Here is a 22,091-nt window from a genome sequence, read left to right on the forward strand (position 1 = left end):
TGCAAGCCAAAGGACTGAACCTTAATACTATTAAAGATGGAGTTAATCGCTTGTAAGCTGCGAGATTATTTTTTTTAATAAATAAATTGTGGCTGCTGTCTTCTTTGAATGGGCATTCAACAAAGAGATGAATCGGGACTGGGCACGGTGTATGCAGAAGGGGCAAGGTGTAGGGAAAGGCTATGGAGAGGCCTTTCCGTAGAGGAAAATGGGGAGCTGGCCTAGCAGTGACCCATATTCTTAGGGAAAGGCCATGAGCAGCTCATGGCCTTTCCCAACCATCATGGTCTTTGGGAGTGGACAATTTTTTTAAATTCTCCTTATTGATGTGGCAAATTTTTATTAGCGCTCTATTTTTTAACATTGTGTCAAAGTTTTATTGGCTTTCTATTTTTTAACATTGTGTCAAAGTTTTTTTGGCCTTCTATTTTGTAAACATTCTCACTGCTTATGTGTCGTCAACTCACTCATTTGAGTAAAATTCCCACTGTTGATGTGTCAATATCCATGGTGCATTCTTTAAAAAAAGTAGAAGAAATGGTGGCCCTCCTTGCCCATTCTGTTTAATGGTAATGATTAATGCTTGAAAAAGTCCCAAAAAAAAATGATGACCCTAGTTGCATGCATTCACCCAGATGGTCGGGGTCTTGTAGAGGGAGAGGATGACCAAGACGTACGGCAAGCTAGGGTTTTCCAAACCTTCCTTCTCTTCTTCTTGCTGCTGCCCTGCATCTTCCTTTGGCGCACAAGCATTACTTCTCCAAGGGGAGCCCCCTAGGCTTTCACCTTATGGGCGGACGGTTGTTTCTTTGATGCACAGTCTAGAGGCGAAGGGGACGGCTCGTCGACCTCCCCCTCATGGCTTCTCGACTACTGTATCGGCCATACACCACCTACAGGCGCTCATTCCTCCCATCAATGGAAAATCAACCGAACTATGCTAGCACGTGGCGAGCATGCCACCCCCCTTCAACATGCAATGTCAGGTGGAATTTGGCGACCTCCTCTTTGCCCCTACCCTCACTCAAGGCCATTTCTTAGCTCCGCTACCCTTGCACCATGCACCAAGCACTTCAACCTTGTTATCGCGGCAAGCGGGGCTCAACCCTCTTTTCTGCCCGCAGCTGAGACCAGAACCTTGCTTCCTTAATAGCATGCTAGAGACCTTCGACAATCGAACTAGAGGCTTTGTCCCTAGTTTCCTCACAGACAATAGGCCATGATTGAAGCTCTTTGACAATCGAACTAGAGGCTTTGTCCCTCACAGACAATAGGCTTCGTCCCTAGTCTCCTCCTCATAGACAAAAGGCCACGATTGAAGCCTGTTGAGAAGGAAGCAAGTACCCCTGTTGGAGGGCAGAAATAGCGGCGGTTATGGAAGCCCTGCACAGCTGCCCAAAGATCTACAAGAAGGACGAACTGCGAATACATCTTAAGAGAAAGGAGGCCCTAAAGCTGCTGAACAATGAAGCCCTATAGGTAAGCTTTCCGTCTGTCTCCTGCGTGGGTTGATGAAGAAGTGGTCGCATGCTTACCAAACCCAAGCTCTAATTGAAACCCTAAAGTCTTGGATTAGGGCTAATTGACAGACTTCTTCTGTTGGACATGTCATCTCCAGCTCTCTTTTACTCCATTTTATGCCCCTTTTATTCAGATATTTATCTGATGTCATTAGGGATTTCCCCATATTTTCCACTATTTTATAGCTTGTTTTAATGCATTTATCACTTTTGCTACAATCGTGTGCCTTTTGCTATTGACCGACCGCTTTCCATGAGATGTATATGAGCATGGCCATTGTGCCTTCATATTTATTCAATACTTTCAATTTTTGGCTCAAGTGTTGGATCTCTCTTGGTTGTCTACTCTCTCGTGTGATCTCTATTTGCTTTCGTTTCATATTCACATATTCTCACATGGTATCAGAGATCTTGTGCTTCCACAAATATGCAAGAAGAGTTTTCAGCCTACGTTTTTTTTCTCCTCTACTCTCTTGGTGGCCGTGTTGTGGAGATTCCCTACCCCAGACCAGTGGCATCACCGTGCACTTGCTCCATCGGCCTCTCCCTCCTTTACTTCATCGTGCATCGAGTTGGTTCACGTCTTCACTCGTGTGCCTTGAACTCCAATAGGAGTACAGTCGCTTGAAGAAGGGTCTCGGAAGTACCTTGGCTGGTCTTCTTTCTCATGGCCCTATTGTGATACTTCTACGATTCGATCAGAGAAACATACCAACAATGGTATGTAGATCAAGAGTAGAAGGAAGAAGTGATGTAATATCACAAAAAGCAGAGAAAGTCTCGGACAATTTGGTGAGGAGCGAATTGACAAAGTCCTCGTCGGTAGCTTTGCTCACAAAAGAGGCCAACTGCTTCTAACTGGTTATGAACTCTGTAACAGAATCCATGATGTTAGCAATATCGGCAATCTTTAGGTTGGAGAGCTGATTCGGCGCAAGGTTACCTTTTGAGCAGAGTTCTCAACAGTGACACCTCCTTTGGATGGTATCCCACAAATTTTTTGCAGTTTCCCCATCATTGTTATCGAATTGACGAGCAAAAGAGGGCTTTATGTTGAAGAAGATAAAGGCATGAGCCCTTGCATCCTTGTCAACCCAAGCATCAATCTCAGCCTGAGGAGAAGTAGCATCGGGAGAGGCATTAGTACCAGAAACAATACCCCATAGCCAATGATATTGAAGGAAAATCTTTGTCTGTAGTGTCCAATCAAGGTAATTGGTTCCATCTAAGATGGATTCCTTGGGAAGTTGACGAATGGATGAAGAGATGACAATCCGTGTAGAAGCAATGGAATCCTCCTCTTGAATTTATAGCGGAAAAGCAGCAAGTAGGTACCCGAGGATGGAAAAAGCAAATGGCAGTACAAGGTTTCCACGAGCAACAAAGGTGACCACAAACGTGCCAACAATCCCGCTCATAAGGAGCTTACTTGTCATTATTGTGATCTCAAAGGTCACATTCAGCCTAATTGTCGCAAGCAGAAAAGAGAAGGTGCTGCTGCTAAGAAACCCTCCAGTCAAACCTCTTCATCCACCACCAACCAAACTCAAAAATCCTCTTCCATCAAGGAGAGTGTCTTCATCGGTATTGAGGAGCTTCCCCTTGACTTTCATGTTCCTTCCACCTCAGGTATTACGGATTGGGTGGTTGATGCGGGAATACTTCTCACATGACTCTTGACAGGACCATTCTTCATGACATTTGTCCAGCTCTTCGATGGTGTCCATTAGTGATGTTTCCAACTTGGAGGCCGCTTCAGTTGGTAGTGTGCGACTTAACTCTTCCCGAGGCAAGCCTTCTACCATTCGGGATGTGCTTCATGTTTCCAAGCTCTCCAACAATCTCCTCTCAGTTTTTCAGATTGCGGAGAAATGATTTGGTGTCTGCTTCGACAGTTGCATCCTTGAGATCATCGACACCAGCACCTTGTAGATTGTTGCATAGGTATCCAAGAAGGTGGTCTTTATCGGTTGAAGGACTTTGGTGGCTCTTTGAATGAGTCCCAATCTGATCTGTAGCAAGTTGTTCATAGCTATCATGCCTTGGTAGCTCATGTGGATACAAATTTGTGGCATGCTCGCTCTATGAGCATCTAAATTATACTTCTCTGGAGCTGTTGTCCACCACTGAAACCCTCCCACTCCACCTGTGTGGCTTGTCTTCATGGCAAGCAACACCGAGATGCCTTTCCTCACGAGGGTACTATCATTCATATGGACATGTGTGGCCCCATGCGGACTACTATCCAAGGAGGAGCCTAGTAATTTATGCTTCTTATTGATGTTTACTCATACAAAGTTTGGGTTTATCTCTTGGCAAAAAAATCTTAAGCTTTCTCCCGCTTCCAAGAGTGGGTGACTTTGGTCGAGACAGAAGGTTCGACAAGTCCACTTCAATAATGGAGGAGAATTCATCTCCAAAGCTTTCCATAATTTTTGCTCATAGAAAGGTATAAGCCGTCAATTTTCCACACCTCACACTCCTCAGCAGAATGGTGTGGTTGAACGTAAGAACATGATTGTTCAGAAGATGGTCCGTACCATGCTTTCTTCTTTTGATCTTTCTCCATCTTTTTGGGGAGAAGCTGTGAGCACTATTGTTTACATCATCAACCATTCTCCTACAAAGGCGGTTTCTCATATGACTCCATAGGAGGCTTTTATTGGACAGAAACCTTTTGTCTCTTATTTCAAGGTTTTTGGTTGTGATGCCTATGTACTCTCCAGATCCAAATTTGATCCCAAGTCCAGGAATTGCAAATTCGGTGGATATAGCTCTCATTCCAAAGCTTATAGATTATGGGATCTAGAGTCACGATCCTTGATGATTTCTCGCGATATTCACTTTGTTGAACCCTCATCATATGATTCTCGCTCTCATCCCGAGCTTACCATCAAGGTCCCTCCTCCTTCCTCAGCCACCCCAACTCCACCACCAGCTTCTCCACCATCAACTTCTTTACCCCTTGCCTCTCCACCCCCACTCCCTCCTTCCCCTCGGCTTCTCCTCCTGCTCCAACGAAGGATTTCCCCCAAGCTTCCATGATGGCTAGAAACCACTGTTCGCAATTCTCATCTCTCCGATATGGAACTTTATCAACTTGTTGATTCTTGAGAACAATTTTTGAAACAGGCACACAGAGATTACAACAGCTTCGTCATTCTTGTAACCTTGTGCTGATGAGTATAGTGATACATTCATGAGCCTACGAGACGACAGCTAAAGAGGCTCTTGCTCTTCCTGAGTGGCATGCATCTAATGGAGTGTTTCTTAGCTAGTACATATATTTGCAACAACAGCTCCAATGGATCCTAACTCCAAGCTCTCCATTGATGATCCCTCTCCCCTCTTCAAGGACAGTACACAATATCGAAGACTTGTTGGTTCTCTTATTTATTTAACTTACACTAGGCCCGACATTTCTTACAGTGTTAGTGTTCTTAGTGAATTTTGTTCTGCTCCTTGACATTCTCATTGGCAGGTCGCTCTAAGGGTTCTCCAATACTTATCCAGTACCTTGGACTATGGTCTCTCTTTTAGAGGATGCACTGAGCTTGTTGGATACTCTGATCCTAATTAGGCAGGTGATCAAGACACTCGACGATCCACTTCTCGTTATTGCTTCACTCTTGGTTCTGGTCTTATTTCCTGGTGATCCAAGAAGCAAGTACAGTTTGATTATCTTCTATACTGAGGCTACGTACCGTGCGTATTTGGATACTTGTTGTGAGCTGTTATGGTCATTCTAGATGTTAAGCAATCTTGATGTACTCTCAGATTCTCCGATCCGTATTGTTATGGACAGCCAGAGTGCCTTAGCGTTGGCTCGAACTTCATTCTTCCATGGCAGGACTAAACATATTAAGGTCCTCTTTCACTTTGTTTGTGAGTTGGTCACCGCGATGACATCATTACACTAGACTATTGTCCTTCACAGGACAACCTTGGTGATGTCTTCACCAAACCTCTTCCTCGAGATACTATTGATCAGCTTCTTATCCGTATGGGAGTTGGACCCCGTGCTGGAGCCAAGAGGAGGTGTTGGACATGTCATCTCTAGCTCTCTTTTACTCCATCTTATGCCCCCTTTATCCAAACTAGTGTTGTGAACATTGATGACCCGCCTGAGTGATATCTTTGGTACTTATGTCACTAGCATGTTGGTGAGATTATTATCTGATGTCATTAGGAAATTTTCCCATATTTTTTCACTATTTTATAGCTTATTTTTAGGCATTTATCACTTTTGATACAGTCGTGTGCCTTTTGCTACTGTGGTGGCCGACTGCTCTCCACCCATGAGATGTATATAAACATGGCCATTGTGCCTTCATATTTATTCAATACTTTCAGTTTCTGGCTCAAGTGTTGGATCTCTCTTGGCTGTCTACTCTCTCTTGTGTGATATCTATTTGCTCTCGCTTCATATTCACATGTTCTCACATCTTTGTATAACTTCTCCTGTTTTTTCTTTCATGACGAAGGCATGGCCCTCAATGCTCTAGGAGCTCGACAATGGATGATCAAGAACTCCCCCCTTTCAATCTTTGGGTGGTCCTTAGATTTTTCTCCACATGGGCCAAAGCCCTCAAAGAGCCCTTTATGGGTCGAAATCCCTGACCTTCCCCTCCATCTCTATCCCGCTAATTAAACTTATAGTGGAACCCCTAGGGAAGCTCCTCCGCTAAAGACCCAAAATTGACGTAAATCCTAGATGAAATCCCCAGTTTCTTCTTGAATTTGACATCAGCAAGGAACTTCCCACGGTCATGGAGATTTACTTGGGCTTCAACATGTCTATCCAACAACCTATTATCTATAAGAACCTACCCAATGCATGCTTCCAGGGGCACTTCATTAGAAATTGTTCGATAAGAAATGGATAAACCCTTAAAAATGAATCTACTGAGATCCCCTAGTATCTCGAGAAGGATGGTTTTCAACAAGCCCATAGAAGAAGATGCAACAGGAAAGCCCCCACTGTTCAACCAAATCATTTCGAACCTTGATAGATTTCCCCCCCTCCTTGAAGAAATCTCTAGCCCTACTCAACTAGAGGAAGGTTGACAAAGAGGAATCCCAAGATGGAGATTTTGTTCAAGGCACACAATTCTCCAATAAATCCGGTGGTGATTTAGATCTAGAAAGAGAAGTAGATGAAATGGACTCCCAGAGAGATGACAGAGGAGATAAAATCCCCACTCAAGGAGTAGAGGAATCTTTGCTAGGAGAAGCCCTTCCACCTCCTAAGGACCTTGCTCCTAGTCAAATCACCCCCACATCAAAAGGGGAACCCTTGCACCCTACCAAGAGGAGGCTATCCAAGAAGGTGGGTGTAAGCAGTGACACCCCATTGGATTTAGAAAAGCAACCCCTGGTCAAAGGTAAGCCTACCCCCAAAAATAAAAAGAAATTAACTCCTTAAAAATTTATCCTTTTTGGATTTGCCTCTCCACCTTCTACCTTGTGTCCAGATCTACCACCACTAACCACAGCAAGACTAGTATCAAAACTCTTCTCAAAGAGCCCCCTACTTGGCTGCTAGAACATGGATGCAATATTATCCCATAAGGTTCTATCTTCAGAATTCTTGGAATCCCGATGGGATTTGGAGTCTCAATCCACCAAAGATGACAATGGGTGCTCAGAAAGGTTCAACAAAAGTTTGACAGATGGAAAGGATGTCAACAAAATCTAGCTGGCAGATTGGTGGTCCTGAAACACATTCGTATCCCCTTCACTATCTACTTTCTTTCTTGCAGAGACCCTCTACTACCAATGAAATCAAGACTTTGGATACAATGTGCAAAAAAAATTTATCTTCCAAACATACAACTTGAATCTAGTTCCAAAATAAATGGAAGCAACTATGGCATGTGAGAAACTATGGCAGGTGAAATGGAAGAAATCATGGTCACAAGGTAGAGAAAGAAGGCATGTGACTGAATTCAGGTAAGTGGGAAAGGAAGCAAAAATATTCATTGCATCTCACTAGGGTGAATATAATTTTGAGCCAATTGGGTGACTTGAATACACTAAGAGATGTTTGGGATTACTTAAGAAGCACATCTGAATCAAAAGCACATCTAAGATAATCTCTATCAGGAAGCAAATATGGATCAAGAAGCACATATGTTTGGGAGTACTTCTGAAGCACATATGAATCAAGAAACACATCTAAGATACTCTTTATCTGAAAACAAATTCAACAAAGCACTAGGTTGGTCAATGCAAATGGTCATGTATACATATTGCGATCGAGAGTCTTGCATAATTCAACAAAGCTCTAGGTTGGTGAGTGCAAATGGTCATGTATACATATTGAGATGGAGAGTCTTGCATAATCAACTTCTTTTGTAGCCATATACAAAACAATTAACTTAAGAGAACTTGTGTGTCAATAGTCTTGAAAGGTTGTTCAAAAAGCATAGTTGATGAGCTTCAAACTATCTTATTATTAGAAGAGCATAGAACCTAATGCATAAAATCCAAGAGAGGAAGGCAAAATGAGAGCAAGCATTCATGTCACAAATAGATGGAGAGGTAGAACTCTTCTTATCCTTCAAAAAATCAAGCCCAATAGTTGAGCACCAACAATCCATCTTCATCCTATGGAAGCAATGGAGGACAATCGTGGAGAAATCAGCCCGGTGAGAGGAGTCCACAGCCAAAGAGAAGGCTCACATGGAAGATGCTATATACAAAGAGGTAATTTTAAATGCCATTATTTATCATAAAATGGGTTATTAGTCCAAAGATTGCAAAGCGTGTGATATGTAGAATGGAAATCGTTCACAATATGAGAGTATGGAGAACAAAGCTGTTACGTTTGTGTTATATGTACATTATGTGTGCTATGTTATATGCATATTATGTGTGCATATACTAGGAGGCTAACCCACATTAGGCTTGTGAGCATGGGAGCATGGGAACAAGCTCTAGTAGAGCATGGGTTAGGACTAACCTTAAGGGTTAAGATTAGGGTTAGGCATTCAAGGGTCACACATGGGAAATGGAAAGTCAAGAGTCACTTGAGGGCCCTCCTATATAATAGGGACATGGGACACACTCAAGGGAGGCTTGGAGGCTTGGGGGCTTGGAGGCTTAGGCTATGGTCTCTTGTGTAGAGGTCCATATCTACTCACCTACCATTTCACACTATAGCTGCATGCTATTGGATTGGAGTTATACCTCTTGATGGTATGGGACATCAAGGTAGAGGTATGATGTATTTCATTATACTTCATGTGTGTATCCCTTGGGGGCTCAGGGGTGGCCGGGTGGTTGAGTTTATGCTTGATTTATGCAAGTTTATGCATAACAATTATCTAGAGAGATCTTAGGGTTTTAACAGTGATATCAGAGCAATCTCTAGTTAATTGTTGTTGATTTTTTTTGAAGTAAATTTTAATATTTACTAATAAAAATATTATTTTGTTGATTTGTGTTGATGATTTGCACGTGGATCGTCGATATGGAACGCGTGTTACTACTATTCAATGGACGAATCGACTTTGTGGGAGAATTTCGTGAGTTTAATGCTATTTTTTTCTATTTTTTATGGTTTAAAATAAGCATTAATAGATTTTTTTAAACCAAAATACCACATAGTTTATTGTGGATATTTTTGGTAGAATGGATTCCCTAAATTTCTAGAATTTTTAGGAATTTTTTTCTAAAATTTTAGGAATTTTTTGAGCATTTTTATGATTAAAATGTATTTTTTTTAACATTTTTGCGGGTGGGTATGCGATCAAATTTTTGTCAATTTTCTGCTCAAATGCAGTAGTAGGGGACAGCATGTTGCTACATGAAATGCTCTCCCATGTGTGTGGGATCCTCTCCGCTTCTCAATTCTGATTTTCTCGTGTAAATGTATCTTAAAAGGGATTTTTTTAATATTAAATATTAATCATAATTAATATTAATTATGATTAATATTAATCATGATTAAATAAAAGTTTAATTAAAAACCTTAATCAAAGGAGTAATTAAGGTTAACCTCTCTGTTAATAGAGAGAGAAGAGATGGGAGGAGAGAGAATGGAAGGGAGAAGAAGGAGAGGAAAGAGAGGAGAAAAGAGAGGGAGTTTCTAACTCTCTCTCTCTCTCATTCTTTGTGCGCAGACCGAGGGGGGGGTTTCGCTGCAGCAGCAGGCGGTGAAAAAAATTGCCACCCCCCATAAAATTTTTATATAAGCTTTATAGTAAAGCTTATTAATATAATTTTTTTATTTTTTAAATGAGTTTTTTATTTTAAAAAACTTTTGAAAATATTTAAAAAAAGCTTGAAAAAAGCATGAAAATTATGAGAAATTATGGGATTTGAGGAAAAAATCTCTGGAAATTTTTGAATTTTTTTTCTTAAAATTTTTTGGCTTTTCATCTTGTGGAAAACCTTTGGCTTTCTGTTTCCTCCGAAACCTTTTGGCTTTCCGAATTCTGGAAAATCTTTTGACCTTCCGTATTCCGGAAACTTTTGACCTTTCACGTTCTGATTTTTTTTGTCTTTTTATTTTTTCGAAACGTTTGGCTTTCTGTATTCCGGGAAAACTGTTGGGATTCTGAAATTTTTTGACCGTTCGTATTCCAAATGCGTTGGGGGTAAATTAAAAATTTTAAAAAATTCCTAAAAATTAGTAGAAAATTAAACAAAGATTATTTTAAATTTCGAAAAAATGTGGGATTGGTGTTTGGCATGTGGTGTGTCCATTCGGGCACCCGTGACCATTCAAATTCCTTTAAATTTTATTTTTTAACCCAAAAATTTTAAAAATCCATTAAAATTATAAATTTTCATTGGATTTGAGAATTGTCGGGCGAAATTGAAAATTTCGTGAACGATGGGATTCTTAGAAAAAATTAGGAATTTTTTAGAACTTATTTTTAGAAATCCTAGAAATTGATATTTCTTAAAATATCAATGATATTTTAGTAAATTTATTTGTTGAAAATTTTCTAGAAAATTATAGGTTTGGAATGCCATAAGATAGGTTTGGTGGAATTCAAAATTATTATATTTTGAGGTCCTAGAAAATTAGAAAAAATTAGAAAAAAATCATGATAATTTTTTTTCTCGAGAATTCAATATTTTTAAGGGTTATTTAATGTTGAAGTGCATTTTCTCGTGCTGACATTAGATAGATGCGAGTTATTCGCATATTATTAATACGATTGTATCTCGAATTAGTAGTTATTTTTGTTTGGATTAATTCTAAACGATGTTTTCATGATTTTTTATCATTGTTTAGCCATTTTTTTGGACATGTTCCTTAATTTCTTTTGATGGCTATAATTTGCATTCAAAGTGTGTTTCACCTTTGATACTTTTCCATGATAATTTATTTTGCAGTTATTTAAGTGTGGTATGTGCTCTTAAGCCTAAGACGACAAGTTCTATCATGGGTTAGTTGATCTATTTGTTTTGGTGGATTTTATTGGATGTTTTCGAAGTTTTATATATGGACTCATTAGGTTTTGCCTAGATCACTTGTATCTAGGGATTTTTTAACAAGAGTTACACACATGTGTTTCACTTACTTACTTTGGAGTTTTGTTTGAATGACACTACGTTCATATACTCCGGATTGATGAAGTTGGCCACCAATTTTAATGCTTCTTTTGGCATGATTACTGACCCCATTAGATGGTATGTTAACTTCCTCGTTAGTTGTAAACCATTCAGAATAAAGTAGGAAAACATGGCATTATAACAGCAGAAACCGAGGATTCATCGGCGCCCCGACATATCCACATAACTCAAATTTAGGAATTTTGGGAAATATGCACAATTTTGGGACAATTCTTTGTTAGATCCAATACAATGTTTACTGTGCGATATGCAAGATTTATTATTGGATGTTCTCAACAAGCATTTGAATAATGCGATATGAGTTATGTACTATTGTACATTTGTAACAAGTATATATGAATGTTGGTGGGATGTAAATTTGCCTGCACACACACACACACACACACATGCACACCAAGAATTAAGTTTATTTATATCACATAGCCTCCAGTTGACCATCAAACACAGAAACTTTAACAAAGAAAGGATATTCAATGTAACTTTAAGTTGTAAGAAAGACTAGGTGATAGAATTAAAAAGATCACCATCTATATTGAATCAGAATTCTTGAACAATGGGTGAACTATAAATTTAAAAGCTTAAGAAAGCCTTACAATCTGAATAATGATTGAACTATGAGTTTGGTAGCTTCATACAACATTGCTAAAAGATTACGAAGCTAGTTGCCCATGTGCTAACAAATCATTCTTGCTCAACTGCACTGACGTGTGATGGTGCCTCACTTTCATGTTGATTCAATTGATTCTGTTTGGCCTTGAGTATTATAGCCTTTGGAATCTTGATTTTCTCTGGAAGTCGTCCACCCTTGGGCTTCCATGCCCAAATGATGCAGCTAGTGTCTTCCCAGCGCTGAGGATCATTTCTGTTCTCTCGCCAATACTTGTTCCAGCAATCCTTATAAATCTCCACATCACTTGCATTCTTCTTCTTTGAAATTGGTGCCCAATATTGTATCTGAACTTGTAGGTAGTTTATCGAGTTGTTGTTTTGATCAACATCACTTGTTGTCACTCCCAACCATATTGGGTAATTTGCATCACAAGGTTGTACAAGCACAAAATCTCCTTTAGACACATCAAGAGTCGAGTTGAACTCTTCAACAGGTCTGTTGCGCATTGGACCACAATAATGGTCCTCATTTACATCAAACCTTTCATCTACATCATCCTCCACTTGAAGGTTAAGAGGCTCAGCTTTTTTGCATACACTCCTTGGCCAAAAGTCATGAAATCCAATGTCTTCCCTTGCACTAGGGGTCTGCATGTTTAGCATAAGACTCTCCCAATAAGCAAGGGCTGGATTGATCCACTTAGCATAATCACTTTGGTCTCCTTTCTCTTGCAAGTGCTCTTTCCACCAATTGACATGTTTTTTAAGCCCTCCACAACCTTCTCATTTTCCTTAACATACTTAAAGGGTGGCAAATACATAACGATTCTTATTTTCAGAACCACAATTGTCAAGTTGCAACAACAACATCCTTGGCAATCTCTTGAAAAATGTCCTTGAATTTGATGGCATTAAACTTGAGGCATTGACATTGCCCCTATCCTGCACATGTGTGTTAGTATGAAAGACTGACTGCATACGTGAAGAACAATTTCCCTCTGTATCCACATTTGTTTCTACATGTCTCTGCATCTGCATTCTTAATGCTCTGCTTGCAATATGCGTTTCTCTCCTTTAGCGCTTCCATATGAAAGACTGACTGCATATGTGAAGAACAATTTCCCTCTGTATCCACATTTGTTTCTACATGTGTCTCTGCATCTGCATCCTTAATGCTCTGCTTGCCATCACCAGCGCCCCGCCCCCCCCATTTGAAATTTGAATTTCAAATTTTCCCCTCTCCCTCTCGTCTCCCATGCCAGCCCCCCCCCTTGCAAATCGCCATGCCAGCCCCCCTCTCGCAAACCGCCCCCCTTCCTCTCGCCATCACCAGTGCCCTGCCCCCCCATTTGCAATTTGAATTTCAAATTTTCCCCCTCTCCATTTGTTCCACTAAATTCAAATTTGAATTTCAAAATTTTCCCTGCTCGGCGCTCGTGCCCCAATTTTGCCCCTCTCCATTTGAAATTTGAATTTCAAATTTTCACCAAATTCAAATTTGGATTTCAAATTCCCCCCCACTCGGCGCCCGCGTAATCATCTGTGTTTCCTATCTCTGAAGTACTCGCTCAGCCCTGCGTTGGTTTCGACCTCTGTTTCCTACAAAACCATCATGCCCACATGCCATCGGAGACTTCAAGCATCCGTCACATCTGTGCGACATCGGAGACTTTCGTGCACCTATCTACGTTTCGTGTGTTCCCTTATCTAATTGAATACTTTACGCAACAAGTAAGTCCTTCTTTAATTGATTGTCTATATCAATATAAACGCTTACTTGATTGTACGCTAAGTGTGCCATTTGTCAATCGTTGCTCATCGTAGATTGTTTGCACTCCATGCTAGTGCACCTCGGCCTTAAGGCTCGAACTTCAGATTGAGCCTTCATTCTCCATGCTAGTGTACCCCGGCCTTAAGGCTCGACCTAGATTGAGTCTTTGTTCTCCATGTTAGTGCACCCCGGTCTTAAGGCTCGAACTTGAGTTTGAGCCTTTGCTCTCCATGCTAGTGCACCCCGGCGTTAAGGCTCGAACTTGAGTTTGAGCCTTTGCTCCTTTGCTCTCCATGCTAGTGCACCCCGGTCTTAAGGCTCGAACTTCAGATTGAGCCTTCGTTCTCCATGCTTGTGCACCCCGGCCTTAAGGCTCGAACTTGAGTTTGAGCCTTTGCTCTCCATGCTAGTGCACCCCGGTCTTAAGGCTCGAAATTGAGTTTGAGCCTTTGCTCTCCATGCTAGTGCACCCCAGTCTTAAGGCTCGAACTTCAGATTGAGCCTTCCTTCTCCATGCTAGTGTACCCCGGCCTTAAGGCTCGACCTAGATTGAGTCTTTGTTCTCCATGTTAGTGCACCCCGGCCTTAAGGCTCGAACTTGAGTTTGAGCCTTTGCTCTCCATGCTAGTGCACCCCGGCCTTAAGGCTCGAACTTCACATTGAGCCTTCGTTCTCCATGCTAGTGTACCCCGGCCTTAAGGCTCGACCTAGATTGAGTCTTTGTTCTCCATGTTAGTGCACCCCGGCCTTAAGGCTCGAACTTTAGTTTGAGCCTTTGCTCTCCATGCTAGTGCACCCCGGCGTTAAGGCTCGAAATTTAGTTTGAGCCTTTGCTCCTTTGCTCTCCATGCTAGTGCACCCCGGCCTTAAGGCTTGAACTTCAGATTGAGCCTTCGTTCTCCATGCTAGTGCACCCCGGCCTTAAGCCTCAAACTTGAGTTTGAGCCTTTGCTCTCCATGCTAGTGCACCCCGGCCTTAAGGCTCGAACTTGAGTTTGAGCCTTTGCTCTCCATGCTAGTGCACCCCGGTCTTAAGGCTCGAAATTGAGTTTGAGCCTTTGCTCTCCATGCTAGTGCACCCCAGTCATCATAAGGCTCGAACTTCAGATTGAGCCTTCGTTCTCCATGCTACTGTACCCCGGCCTTAAGGCTCGACCTAGATTGAGTCTTTGTTCTCCATGTTAGTGCACCCCGGCCTTAAGGCTCAAACTTGAGTTTGAGCCTTTGCTCTCCATGCTAGTGCACCCCGGCCTTAAGGCTCGAACTTCACATTGAGCCTTCGTTCTCCATGCTAGTGTACCCCGGCCTTAAGGCTCGACCTAGATTGAGTCTTTGTTCTCCATGTTAGTGCACCCCGGCCTTAAGGCTCGAACTTGAGTTTGAGCCTTTGCTCTCCATGTTAGTGCACCCTGGTCTTAAGGCTCGAACTTGAGTTTGAGCCTTTGCTCTCCATGCTAGTGCACCCCGACGTTAAGGCTCGAACTTGAGTTTGAGCCTTTGCTGCTTTGCTCTCCATGCTAGTGCACCCCGGCCTTAAGGCTTGAATTTCAGATTGAGCCTTCGTTCTCCATGCTAGTGCACCCTGACCTTAAGGCTCAAACTTGAGTTTGGGCCTTTGCTCTCCATGCTAGTGCACCCCGGCCTTAAGGCTCGAACTTGAGTTTGAGCCTTTGCTCTCCATGCTAGTGCACCCCGGTCTTAAGGCTCGAAATTGAGTTTGAGCCTTTGCTCTCCATGCTAGTACACCCCAATCTTAAGGCTTAAACTTCAGATTGAGTCTTCGTTCTCCATGCTAGTGTACCCCGGCCTTAAGGCTCGACCTAGATTGAGTCTTTGTTCTCCATGTTAGTGCACCCCGGCCTTAAGGCTCGAACTTGAGTTTGAGCCTTTACTCTCCATGCTAGTGCACCCCGGCCTTAAGGCTCGAACTTCAGATTGAGCCTTCGTTCTCCATGCTAGTGTACCCCGGCCTTAAGGCTCGACCTAGATTGATTCTTTGTTCTCCATGTTAGTGCACCCCGGCCTTAAGGCTCGAACTTGAGTTTGAGCCTTTGCTCTCCATGTTAGTGCACCCCGGCCTTAAGGCTCGAACTTGAGTTTGAGCCTTTTCTCTCCATGCTACCCCGGCATTAAGGCTCGAACTTGAGTTTGAGCCTTTGCTCCTTTGCTCTCCATGCTAGTGCACCCCAGTCTTAAGGCTTGAACTTCAGATTGGGCCTTCGTGCTCCATGCTAGTGTACCCCGGCCTTAAGGCTCGACCTAGATTGAGTCTTTGTTCTCCATGTTAGTGCACCCTGGCCTTAAGGCTCGAACTTGAGTTTGAGCCTTTGCTCTCCATGCTAGTGCACCGCGGCCTTAAGGCTCGAACTTCATTTTGAGCCTTTGCTCTCCATGCTAGTGCACCCCGGCCTTCATGCTCGAACTTCAGATTGAGCCTTCGTTCTCCATGCTAGTGCACCCCGGCCTTAAGGCTCGAACTTGAGTTTGAGCCTTTGCTCTCCATGCTAGTGCACCCCGGCCTTAAGGCTCGAACTTCACATTGAGCCTTCGTTCTCCATGCTAGTGTACCCCGGCCTTAAGGCTCGACCTAGATTAAGTCTTTGTTCTCCATGTTAGTGCACCCCGGCCTTAAGGCTCGAACTTGAGTTTGAGCCTTTGCTCTCCATGCTAGTGCACCCCGGCCTTAAGACTCGAACTTGAGTTTGAGCCTTTGCTCCTTTGCTCCCCACCATGCTAGTGCACCCCGGCCTTAATGCTCGAACTTCAAATTGAGCCTTTGCTCTCCATGCTAGTGCACCCCGGCCTTAATGCTCGAACTTCAGATTGAGCCTTTGCTCTCCATGCTAGTGCACCCCGGCCTTAAGGCTCAATCTTGAGTTTGAGCCTTTGCTGTCCATGCTAGTGCACCCCGGCCTTAAGGCTCGAACTTGAGTTTGAGCCTTTGCTCTTCATGCTAGTGCACCCCGGTCTTAAGGCTCGAAATTGAGTTTAAGCCTTTGCTGTCCATGCTAGTGCACCTCGGCCTTAAGGCTCGAACTTCAAATTGAGCCTTCGTTCTCCATGCTAGTGTACCCCGACCTTAAGGCTCGAACTTAAGTTGGAGCCTTTGCTCTCGATGCTAGTGTACACCAGCCTTAAGGCTTGAACTTCAGATTGAATCTCCCCTACATGGAACTTATGTGTTAAGGCTCATTCTCCATGCTTAACTTTACATGGAACTTGGCCTTAAGGCTCCAACTTGAGTTGGAGCGTTCCCTATCTATGCTAGCATATCCCTAGCATATGACGGTACAACTTGGATCTAGGCTTCAGCTTAAGTTCGAGCCTCTCCTATATACATAAAACTTGGCCTAAAGGCTTGAACTTGAGCTTGAGCCTTGTCTCTATATGCTGGTGTATCCCTGTCATATGAGTGCACAACTTGGATCTAGGCCCCCTCCAAACTTACTATCATTTAATTATCTCTTTTGTCAATATTTGCAATGAATATTGCAATGAGGATGTGTTTGTTTTTTATTGAAGATATTGCCTTGTCAAGGTGTAAGGCTATGAATATTATAATTTAATTTGGATAGACTCAATTATCTCAACAGTGAAAATCAATAAATTTGATGAAATTTAGCATTGACAATATACTCGCTCTTTTATTGTTTTGGTTGAACTTCTGAGGTATTGGAGCATTTGTCTATGAAGGTTTAAGACCATCCATATCATGGATGAATTTATGTTGTTGTTGGCACATAATATATTTATTTAAAATTTTGAATGTCCATTAACCATACATTTTATAGCTTTGATTTTAAGTGTACAGAAAACTTACTATTGAGGTGGCACCAATCATTGGTGACTCATGTACCTAGAAGCAAAAGAGTTCCACCACCCCCAGATACAATAAGGAAACAAAGAAGAGTATTGATACTTGAACTCAATGGTGCTTTACTTAAGATGTAAACTTGAATGTAACAATCTCATTGAAATTTGATTGCTTCTGGTGTTTTTAAACACCACACTCTTTGGAGATCCCTCAATTCTAAGGTTCCTTTTCCAAGTGTTCTTTGGCATTATTATCCCATGTTTTTACTTCAATGTCCCTCAAATTTGAGCATATATATCATAATTTATAATCTTGATATAGTGTCTAAGATGGGTTTTTATCTGTGGATCAATCATAAACTTAGCACATTGTACTGTCATTGAGATTTACTTTTTGTTTTGTTGTTTCTAACACCACACCCTTTAGAGATCTCTCACTTCTAAGGTTTTTTTTAAGTGATATTTAGAATTCTTTTGGCAAATTAAATAAAGCCCACGTTTTTACTTCAATGTCTCAAAGTGGAGATAGTATTTAACAGGTGTTGTATAATCTCAATTAAGTTTAGTGTCATGTTTCCCTTGTCCTTCCAATATTGTTGCATTGACGTATGTATCTATACAACTACAAACAAATACGCCAAATAGTTGTGTCAAGAAATAATCTAATGGCACAAAGAGTGCACCAACAAATAGATGTTAGCTCAAACTACACAAAAATACCGAGTTTCCAACCAATCCTATAAGAAATGGGACTCGAATAATTCTCAAAATTCCTAAATTTGTCTTACATCTGCATATGGAATAATCGACGTCCCAAGTTACCCATATCAATATAGAGAGTCGTCAGTATCTCGATGAGTCACATATGTCCATCCTTAAACAATCAGGTTGACTATATAAATCACCTAAAGTATGGAACTAGAGAAAGAAATGTCAACAAAGGAAGAATCCAAATTTTCTTATCTGAACACAACAAGATAAACTTGTTTGAACTCTAAAGAAAGAGATTTCAACAAGTGAATATGCCGACAAGATTTTCCTCATCAAACCATGCAGGCTATAGATAAAAGAAGTTTATCTAGAGAATGCCCACACTATAACTTCTAGTGAATTTAGAAAATGAGATTGTCTTTGAATGTTGAGGTCAACATGCTAAGTGATGTAAGCAAAGCAAAAATCTTGAGCCCTATTAGATAATATATGTAAAGGATCACTAGCGTCCCATACCACCATGATACCACCCATACATACCTTAACAATTTGAAAACTCCCTAGTATGCCGTCTAGGAAAAATGAATAAAATCATGTATAAAAGGAATAACATGGCCTTATCCTAGACTTTCACATACTAAAATCTGTCTCTATATTCCTGAGACTACATCAAGGAATAACTCTTTCTGAGTACATCATTAGAAAAGAATTTTGAATTATTAGCGTCTTTCTAATGATAACTATCCAATAAACAATAAAGTTAGGGTAAAAAAATAACTCACCTAGATACATAAGCAACTAGGTATCCGAGTTGGAATATGTACAAGAGTACAAACAATATACTCCAAAATCATGTGCAAAAAACGAAGGTAGATGCTACCTTCAAAGCACATGATATTATCCAAAAGATCAAAAGAAATGTGAATTGCTCTGATCATCCGCAGTCTGATGGGCAAACAGAGGGTATGAATCAGATCGTAGAGTATAGAAATTATGCATATGTCTCTAGAAAATCATCAATTTGAAACAAATATCTTCCACTGATGGAATTTGCCTATAACAGTTTAAAATATACAGCTATTGGTTTTAGTCCGTGCATATTTATGTATGGGTATCAACCCAAGGCACCTATTGATGTCGGTCTTAAGAACATCGAGCTTGATGCATCGAGGGATTTCTTGCGTGATATGCAGGAAATGTTGACCGAAGCTCGGGATTCTATCAGGAGTGCTCAAGATAGGGCACGATTTTATACTGATAGGGGACGCTCATCTCGGTCTTTTGAACCAGGAGCGTTGGTTTATTTAAAAGTTCCTAAAGATTTTGTCAAAAAAAATGCTCGAATTTATCTCCTAGATATTGTGGTCAATTTCGATTTATACATCGGATTGGCACGGTTGCGTATGAACTGAAACTATCTCCACATGTTAGAGTTCATCCAATCTTTCATATCAATAGATTGAAAGGAAAACTCGGAGGTGAGAATAACACAGTGACTCCTCAAGAACTCGTTAAAGTTGAAGAATTATGTTCCACATGATCTTAATAAGGTACTTGAATTCAGGGAAAGAAAACTTTGTAGCTGACTAATCCCTAAGGTTAAAATTAGGTGGAATCATAGAGAAATAGAGGATTCGACTTGGGAGTCGGTTGAGATTGTTCAGCGTAGTTCTTCTTCCTTTTATTGCAAGAGTGCAATGTTTGAGAGAGGAAAAGTATGTTATATGTACATTATGTGTGCTATGTTATATGCACATTATGTATTCATATACTAGGAGGCTAATCCACATTAGGCTTGTGAGCATGGGAGCATGGGAACAAGCTCTAGTGGAGCATGGGTTAGGACTAACCTTAAGGGTTAAGGTTAGGGTCAGGCATTCAAGGGTCACACATGGTAAATGAAAAGTCAAGAGTCACTTGAGGGCCCTCCTATATAATAGGGGCATGGGGCACACTCAAGGGAGGCTTAGAGGCTTGGGGACTTGGAGGCTTAGGCTATGGTCTCTTGTGTAGAGGTCCATATCAACTCACCTACCATTTCACACTATAGCTACATGCTATTGGATTGGAGTTATACCTCTTGATGTTATGGGACATCAAGGTACAGGTATGATGTATTTCATTATATTTCATATGTGCATTCCTTGGGCTCAGGAGTGGTCGGGTGGTTGAGTTTATGCTTGATTTATGAATGTTTATGCATAACAATTATCTAGAGAGATCTTAGGATTTTAACAGTTTGTCACTCTTGATAGCCTTAATACTGAATTGGTAGATACTAATAATACATGGAAATTAGAAAGCTAATCACATTGATAGTGGTGTGCTTTGACATCACATGGTGTGTGAGATTCCTATCCCCACCGCGCAACAATTTCAGGGGTGCTAGCAGCGGAAGTAGCACTTCTTGTGTTGTGCGGGGTAGGGTCCCACACTCGGGGCCTCGCCCACCACGGATATCCAGACAAGAGACTAATCCATCGGTTTTTCCGAAACCGAACCCGGAAAAATTTTCTTTGCCCGGAAAGCACGGGCGATTCCACTAGGATAACTTTTTCCTAATGTAGTCAAAAGCCTTAACTAACTGAGCTCATCTGACCGAACCCGTAAGTCCCATAGTCAGATTAGGAAAAAAGACTGTACTTGGATCATAGAGACCAACGCTTGATTCTTTTCCATAGAACAATTTTTGTCTGGGATTTACTTCATCTATCGAACTAAACAGAAATTGAGTCTCGAATTACGGATCCATCAGTCCAACCTAACCCCATCCAGTCCCATGGGTTAGCCAACCGCCCAACCACTTTAGTGATGGGATCCAATTAGGAATTTGGTTAGGTTTTGTCCCGAGTACCAGGGAAAAGAGTTCCCAGGTCCCCTAGCTGGATGTTCATGCAAACATAAAACTAGTCACACCACTTACACACCCAATACGAAATTGCCTTTCTTAAAACAATCCTTTAATGAAACCATTGTATCACTGATCACAATCTTCCAAAATATCCGGTTGAATCTTAATTTCCAATCATTCCTTCATCGGACTATCTATGGCATTGGCAACCAGAACGCTCACCACCTGTCCACTCAGGGGCCTTTTCAATAGTTTCTAGCTCATAGTACCCGGCAAATATAATCACTTATAAAAATCAAGATGGAATCTCCGTTGAAGATCATCAAGATCAACTAGCAGATCCATATAAAAGAGCCATGGACTCATCCGTTGTGGGGTAACATGCCTAGAAACCCTTGATATGGAGTCTAGATGGAAGGATTCCTCAATGGGGGTAAACTTAGAAAATACTATCCTATGAACAACTTCAAGTCATTTACAAGGCTAAAGAAAAGAGAAAATAGGAGGCAGAGATGAAAAGACAAGCCCAAAGGGAAGCTAAAGCTCAGGCAAAAAAAGAAAAGCAAAGGAGAGGTATTATACCTATCCATGGTTGAAATCTAGAATGATCACAAGGATGAAGAGGTCAAACTTGCAAGGCTTTGCCTGGACTTTCTTGTGAACAAACAAAACATAGCCAAACTTCCTTTATTATATATAGGAGCAAGAAGAAACTTAATGTCATTAATGAGACTTGGATCTCATTAGGAAAACCTGACCTTGATCCAACTCAAGCTCTAGTACAAACAGTCTCGGTCCTTTATAAAAATGAATGTAAAGGGACGTTAAAGCTCAAGTTCCACATCAATTCTTACCCCATGTGAAAGGTAGGTTTTATGTTATACATGTAGGTACAATGGCAAAAGAGATGATAGTTGGAAGGGGATAGACATGATTGAGCATAGATTGGGGGACCATGAGCATGACCATAATCAAGCTAGCGCAATGGAGGTGAGTGTTTCGTGCAATCTAAGGATGCTGCCCCCATGGCCTTTTGTAAGCTTTCTTTGGTCTCACTGATATCCATGATGGTATAGGGTTTTGAATTGGGTTCCTCGGCCTTCTTTTTCTCTTTGTTGGGGTGTGGGTTGGATCCTAAGGCCATAGTGTCTATGAAGCAATTTTAGCTTCCAGGGGGTTTGTAACCCTTAATCACGATACAATGCAATCTTGTTTGATACACCTA

Source organism: Cibotium barometz, chromosome 26 (genome assembly GCF_041138505.1).
Source record: "Cibotium barometz isolate CiBa-2024 chromosome 26, ASM4113850v1, whole genome shotgun sequence".
Taxonomy (NCBI): domain Eukaryota; kingdom Viridiplantae; phylum Streptophyta; class Polypodiopsida; order Cyatheales; family Cibotiaceae; genus Cibotium; species Cibotium barometz.